Genomic DNA, 8,087 nt, shown 5'->3' with positions numbered 1-8,087 from the left:
TGTTCTTTCTCGTCCCTTGTTGCACAGGTGTTCAGAACAGAGCTCTTGTATTTAACATGTGTCTGTCTGAAGATATTTGTAATGTTATTTTGGTTCACCTGCTTCCTTTTATTTGATCTCCAATTTTTAATGCAAAGTATATATAGTTGGTGCAGTTGCCTTGAGTTTGAATGTACACCAGCTGCCCAACAAGTTAGAACAAGTGTCACATTCTTCCTCTAGGTAGAAATGTTTATTTATCCTAATGTAAAGATGTAAAAGTTTACTGTATAGTTATCTTCTCTTGTTAAAATTTTTTTCTTATAAACTTAGGAATGACTTTTTGGACAAAGTATAATGCATGTAACATACATAGATCAATGTCTGTACATAATAAGTGCTCAATAAATATTAGAGATTATAAAAATGATCTTCATGGGTTCCACAAAATGTCATATTTACCTGTGTAGAATCCAACATATTTACTTAACTAAAAAGTCATAAAACTGAAGTCTTTTTATCTTCTACTTTGGTTATACAATTTGGAAATTTGAAATTCATTTCTCCTTTTGGCAATAATGTACATACACATATATATGATCTTTTGAGTTGCAGAATCTACAAAATATGGCACTAAATCCTTTTGGAAGCTAAGCCTCTTTCTATACCATCATATTCCCCAGTTCTTCTATGGGCTGAATTACATGGAACAAAATAGTCTTATTACTATTTTAATTCATTGATTGTTTCCTGACACTAGTAACAGTAATGCCATTAGCTACAGTGGATTTCTTAAGTGTGCCTTACATTCTGATATAAACAATGTTCTAATTCAGGCAAAGTTTAATTGAGGAATAATTTTCTCACCAAGGACAGATAATATAATAAATCACTTATGCAACAGAGATAGGCCACGGAAACAAAGATGCATCAATTTGTAAATCTATCATCATTCAAAATGGTAAAATGAAATTAAAAGTTGTAGAATATACCAGCTGGAACTGTCCAACAAGTTCATTTTACAGATTTAGAAACTAAGACCCAGAAAGTCAATGACTAATGCCATGCAGACAGATAGCTGCATATCTGAGATTAGTCACCTTGATTCTTAACCCAGTCCTCTTCTATACTTCCTATCACCCTTAAAGTTTTTAAATATAAGTGTATGCATATTGCACATTGTGTTAAAGGTTAAAAGAACAGCGTACACCATGCCACTGCGTACACCATGTCACTTGACTCCAGCAATTATTATCTGTGTGAGATTGGCCAAATCTCTTAACTTCTCAGTGCCTTCATTACCTAAGCTGTGAAACAGAAATATTAATAGCAAAAAATGTACACGTGAACATTGATTAGCTTATGTATGTAAAATATGCATGGTAGATAGTAGGCACTCAATAAATACCAGGCATTATAACTATTGTCACAGCGTAACCCTAGAAAAATATGCATTCAGATACAACAGCATTGGCTATTGGCTCCCTTCCCCTGCCTAGTTCTCTTGAGTGGACTGGAATTCTTAATTTAGGAGAGACGTGAAAAAGAAGGAATAACCTTGCAGGGAGCAGCAGGCAGCCACTCCTCTGCTCAGGAAACAGGGAAGTGGGACACAGAGTATGAGTTGTTCCCCACTACACAAACACAGGCACACATACACACCTTCAGTGTTCTCCTAGGCTAATCTCCCTTGATCAAGTGGACAAACAGAAAGATTCCTTAAATCACTGCTGTTAGCCTGGAAATCTCAGCCAGATACCTGACTAGAATCATCCCCATTGATACTAAGCATGAATGGACAACCACCACCAAGCCTCATAGTACAGTTAGGAATGACTCTGCTTTGGCTATCACCCCCAGGCCCCTAAAATTTTCACTGTACACACACACACACACACACACACACACACACACACGTGCACACACACTCTTTTATTCTACCATAAGTCTGTCTTATCTAAATAAAATTTGATATTTTTATTATTATTATAATGCTTTTTGCTGATATTGCTTCCATTCTTAAAATTTGGAAAACATTAGGAACCATAATTTGTATGATTTGATGGTTAATTTTATGTTTTAACCTAACTGGGCCAAGGGGTGCCCAGATTAAACATTATTTCTGTATGTGTCTGTGAGTGCATTCCAGATGAGATTAGCATTCGAATCATTGGACTCAAGAAAATAGATTGTTCTCACCATTGTGGGTGGGCATCACCCAGTCTGTTCAGGCCCTGAATTTACAAATGGCAAAGGAAGGAGGAATTCCCACCTTTTTCTTCCTGCCTGCCTGCTTGAGCTAGGACATTGGTCTTCTCCAATTTACAAATGGCAAAGGAAGGAGGAATTCCCACCTTTTTCTTCCTGCCTGCCCTTGGACTGGGATTTACACTATCAGTTACCTTAATACTCAGACCTTCAGACTTGGACTAAAATTATGACACTGGCTTCCCTGGATCTCCAGTTTGTAGCAGCAGATCATGGAACTTCTTAGCCTCCTTAATCATGTGAACCAATTCCTGATAATCTTGTTTTACACACACACACACACACAGATATATATGCATATACTCTTATATATTTTCTTTCTCCAGAGAGCCCTGACTGCTATATATGGTCAGTGTTTCTTTAAAAACTTTCTCCAGGAACTCTGGACTCAGCCTCTTCATGTGCAAGCCACAAAGTAAGGACGTGGTAGAGTCAGAATGCCAGAATTCAAATGTGGACTTACCTGGCTCTCCACTCCAGCTCTCAGAGTATTAAGTGCAGGGGAGAGGAAGACCTTCAATGCTTAGACATGGTGCTGCTCTAAAACAGCTTCCAACTCTAATGTTCTCAACAACCAATTACTTATAGAGATGATCTAGGTCCCAGCTTCCCAATCAGCATTGCATAAATATAGTAGCCTACCATCAACTGGTAACAGGTATACCCAGCTCATAGGGTGATCTGAGAGCCATTTGGGACAAGAAACCTTTCTGAGCCAGTGTTTCCAGCAGCAAGCATCCTGATCTACTGACCCCAGTGGGCTGGGCAAATGTAATTTTCTATGGATGAGAAAGATTGGGAAGCACAGCCTAGGACTTTGAAAATACTCAGATGTCAGTGAGTCTGAGCTACAACCAGTTCTAATCACTCTAGTGGACTGCCAATGAACTACAATTATTTATAACTCAGCGACTGGCTATCAATAAGATACAAGGAGCATAGTAAAGTTATAAATCCTTCTTGTAGTACAGAGGCTTAGAAATCATCAGATTTCTGAGTGGAAAAAATCACTTCCAAAATATCAAGGCAATTGAATCCCAGCCTCTGCTTAAATTGACTTCCAGCCTCTGTGTATAGTGGGAAGAAAAAAAAAGAAAGAAACTAGCTCCTATCTTAATCAGCTAATCAATAAATTGTAAGCGAGGTGGGGGAAAAGCAGTAGTAACATAGTTTAAAATTTCTTTTTCTGTGGTCTAATGTGCCTCCTGCCAAATAAAATTGTTTGCTTCCAATTCCAGCATTTATAAACTAGGCATATTACGTTAATATTAATCCACTTTAAGTAATAAAATATCCTCATAATATGATTTTAAGTTCACATAATATTTGGAAGTCACTTGGATTCATAGTAGTCAAAGGTTGCATGAAGTATTCACTCTTTTAAGAGCTACGAGTATGTTAAATTTTATCTTTTGTCACCACCTGGTGGTAGAACATTTTCTCACTTTTTTCACTTTTTTTTAAAGTTGTTGCTAAGGAAAATCTCTAAACAAGAAAACCAGTTAACTTTAGTATCAATAGCCAAATATTGATGTACACTAAAAATACTGAACGTACTTAATAGATAACTATTGAATGAATCAGTTTTTAATGTTTTAGTGGATTGCAAAATCTATGATCTTTTCATTTGAATTGCACGAAGCTCTCAAATGTGATGAATGAAAATGGTACACAGTGTTATCTCATCATAGATAGGTTGCTTTTTTTAAAGTTTAACGATAATTGGTTTAAGCTACATGATTAAAATATAGTTGGCTAAATAGAGCATTTTTATTATTCTTTTAAGAATGTACATACATTTAACATTGCAATATTAAACAATATTTTCCATAATACAAAAAAGTATAAAATTTGATAAAAATTTCTTAGATGCGATTGAAAAGATTTAAAACCTTTGCAAATTCCTGATTTGAGATATTAAACTGACTCACACATCATTTGTTGTAGACGGTCGCCACCTCGTGGGCCGAAAAAGAGGAATTAAAGGCTGTGAATCTTTTAAGGTGGAAATTTTAGATTCCCAAAAAATTCCTATTCGTAATTAAAATAAAATTTAATAATTGAAAATAACATCAATAATAAGTCTGACAAAATACTTACCTACCAAACAAATAGATAGGTTAAATTGCCAAAAGACATTTGATTAAAAATTGAGTCATAGTCATTTCTAAGCCTCTGATTTGATTCTGGCCATGACATATTGGGCAAGTTACTTATCCCCTTTGAGGCTCAATTCTGCATCTGTTAAACAAAGGGATTGGATTAGACATATCATAATCCTCTCAGTTCTGCAAATGCATGATTTTTGGAGTCAAAATGCCATTTACAATAATTTTTCTGTCTTCAGTACTGGTTACATTTCTAGGTATATAACCTGCCTAAAATAGATATTTCCTATCTACTTTCTCATTTACAATCAAATAAAATATCCATTTGCCCAATATTACTTTAGACCATATGTTTTCAAAAGCAGCACTAATGCCAAACAGATTTCCCATTTCTAATCGGTAAATCCTATGGTATGAAAATATGATCTACTTTCTCATTTACAATCAAATAAAATATCCATTTGCCCAATATTACTTTAGACCATACGTTTTCAAAAGCAGCACTAATGCCAAACAGATTTCCCATTTCTAATCGGTAAATCCTATGGTATGAAAATATGAATAAAAGGCATTCCACAGTTATAGAATATGCACATTAGTAGTTTCTATAGACAATGTTTACATGAAAACAATCCTAATAGCTCATGTATAATACCAGATTCCCTCATTTCATGGCTACTTGTTGAATACTTAATTTGTTATAGAATTTGTGAGAATTTTGAATAGACTATTGTGTATAGAATATATGAATCAGTGAAACAAATACAAACATATAAAGTGGAAATAGAAATTAATACATTAATGTTTACTTCTTTCACTTTAAAATACACAAAACATTTTCTTTTTTCAGGAAGTCCTGTTCACAGAGGACAAAAATGATTTTGAAAGGTCAGACTATTAATTGTGAAAATAGTTTTATATCAAATGTTTTAACTTTTGTTAGGTCATCTCTCCAAATAATAAAAATTGGTTAAAATCTATAAATTAGAACATAGTAAGATTAAGGTTCACGTAAGCCCATATGTATTTTATAAAAACAACAACAACACAGAAATATGAGGATTAGGGGTTAGGACAGCATGTGCTCTTCTAGGCGCACATTCAAATCAAGGACAAAAATTGTTATAAGAATGGGAATGTGGAACTTATTACAAAGACACAATAGTACATTTCACTTTTACTAGTACCATGTACAAATTTTACTCCTATGGTCTTATTTCTACATTCAAATATTCTTTCAATTTATATTTTGCTTATAAATATAGATGTTATATGTACATATTTGCATAATATCACAAATGCCTGAAAAGTGCTGGTCTTTAAAAAAAACGTAAGTGGATTAAATGTTCTGAGTGTGGATGGAGTTTTTTCAGCTTGGTAATTGGCAAGTCCTACATCCATGTCTCTGTTGAAGCGATTAAAAAAGAATCATTTCCCAGAACTACAGGTGCACAACAGATTGGAGTCATTATGCAAAAGAACAGAAATCTGGAGAGAGACTCAGAGAATAAAAAAGCCATGTTCCTGGCCATCCTTTTGCCTTTAACTCGCTGTTTTTTTAGCTTTACTTGGATATACAACATAAAATATGAAAAAATTTTAATGGATTTGAAGTAACCCATTCAAGTTTAGAAATATATGTCTTGAATTAAACAAACTTTCAATACAAACCCACTGGAGGCAGAAATGAACTAAAGGCCAAACTTGCATTAATATATTTTAAAAGCTAAAGTTTATGTAGGGGAGATGACAGATTGTAATATGTTACATGATTATTTTTAAAGTTGCATACTTTCTGCTGGTCTTCTGAATTTCCCTTCCTGCCCCACTTGAAGGGAATTACCTTTACCCTTACTGATCTGTTAAGTCTCTCAGCCCCTGGGCCACTTCAACTATCTGAAATCTCCATCTCAAAGCCAGTCTGAGGCTCCAGCTGTTGGTCACCATATATTGTTTTCTGGGCCCTCTTCTAAGAAAGACGTTTGAAAATTTATTGATGGCTTTGCCATCACGTTTTCACCATTCCGTGGTCAATATCTTGCAAATCTGAAAAGACTTTTCCCAGATGTTCTCCCAAGTATCTAACTTTCCTTCTAGCTACAAACAATGAACAAATGAAATGATAAAAAGCAGAATATTGAAGAACTATGGTAACAGAAGAGGGAAATAAAAAAAAAAAATGTCTGGAAACCAAATTGGGGAGTGGGGATGTGCCAACATCTTGGGAAAGGACACTCGTGAAGCAGAGAGGAGTAATCCTCAAATCAAAGATGAAGAGGAGTTAGGCTGGACAATGTAGAAAGGAACGGGCCACTCATGAGTGTAGATGGAAGAATTAAATATGAAGGGGAATTCGCAAGGGGTGAGAGGGCTGCAAAGGAGAGACTGAGCGAAAAGAGGTTAGGCAGAAACACGGTGTCCAAGTGTTAGATGGTGGAAGAGAACAGAGAAAGACTGGTCGTGCAGATAACTTAAACTGCTGTTGAAACACATCTACACTCAACATTTAACTATGAGAGTGGTTTTAGGAAACCAAAATCGAATTTAAGAAAGCACCCACCCCTAAGTGTGTGGGGACCAGGGGTGGTTATCCAGCCCTTTCAAGAGTGAAGCGGTTTACTTCGCGGGGCCGTTCTTGCTCATTGGATCTTTCCTGAAGAGTGTTTTTGTTTCTAAGTAGGCAGTCTAGAACGCCGAGAGAAAAGAAGTTGTGCAGTACCTTGAAAGGAAAGTTTGGAAGAGGGACGCGATGGAGGACTAAAGGAGACACTTCTGGCTGTGCAGACTGAACTTGGGGAGATCTCGGGAGGAGCGAGGAAAGGGCCGGGATCAACCTGGAGGCAACAGAGGGACGGGAGCGGGGTGTGCGGCGGGAAGGGAGACCTGGTCGGGCAGGGAAGTGGGAGTGCGCGGGTGTGCGGGGTGCGGGTCTGCCCGGGACCTGGGAGGTCGTTCTCGCCATTGTCCCTGTGGCTTTCCGCCTGTGAAACATTTCCTTCCTCTGGGTCATTGAGTCCCTCCCTCTTTTTCGAAGGACAAGCCGCTCAGCTTCTTCTTAAGGACCTGAAGGTGGAAAAGCTCAGCTTTTCTTGCTTTCGTAACACGGATGCAGCCTTGTCGCTTCCTGGTAGGAAGGGGAGGGAGGGGTCCGAGAAGGAGGCCGGTTTCCTCATTTCCCCACTGCACACTGTCCAGCCCCAGGGTCGCCGCGGGGCTCTGAGTCGGAAAGTGGGGTGCCTTGACGTTCTGGCCGTCTGGCCTGGGGCCTGCGGCTGCTGTTAGGTGCAAGGACGCAGACTGGGCGGGAGTTCTTTCTCGAATGAAGAGAAAGCGCAGTTCCCTCCTTAGGCTCCAGGGAATCGAGCCGCGTTCCCTATCACCTACTCCGGAAATGCGACCCCGGGTCGCCACAAAAATGCCTCTGCGTCGGGGGTGGGGGGGAGGGGGGTGAAGCCCAATGCAAATGTATTTTAATATCCAGAGCCTGAGAAGTGTCCCTCGGTCCCCTCACCCAGGCATGCTTTCTAGGGGAGGCGCAGGGCCAATCAAGCTTTTTCCCTGAGAAGAGTTGAGGTGAAGAAACAGCAGGCTGCAGCAAATGAGCTCGTGGCAGGCCAGGGAGATGGGGCGGTGGGCTGGGGCTATTCTTCTAGAAAGGGCAGCCCTGGCTCACCTCCCAGATGAGAAAAGCCGGAGGGGGGCGGGGGGGGGGGAAACAGAGCAGCTTGGGGC

Source organism: Galeopterus variegatus, unplaced genomic scaffold (genome assembly GCF_000696425.1).
Source record: "Galeopterus variegatus unplaced genomic scaffold, G_variegatus-3.0.2 Scaffold6864, whole genome shotgun sequence".
NCBI classification, from domain to species: Eukaryota; Metazoa; Chordata; class Mammalia; order Dermoptera; family Cynocephalidae; genus Galeopterus; species Galeopterus variegatus.
This window is presented reverse-complemented; position numbering follows the sequence as displayed.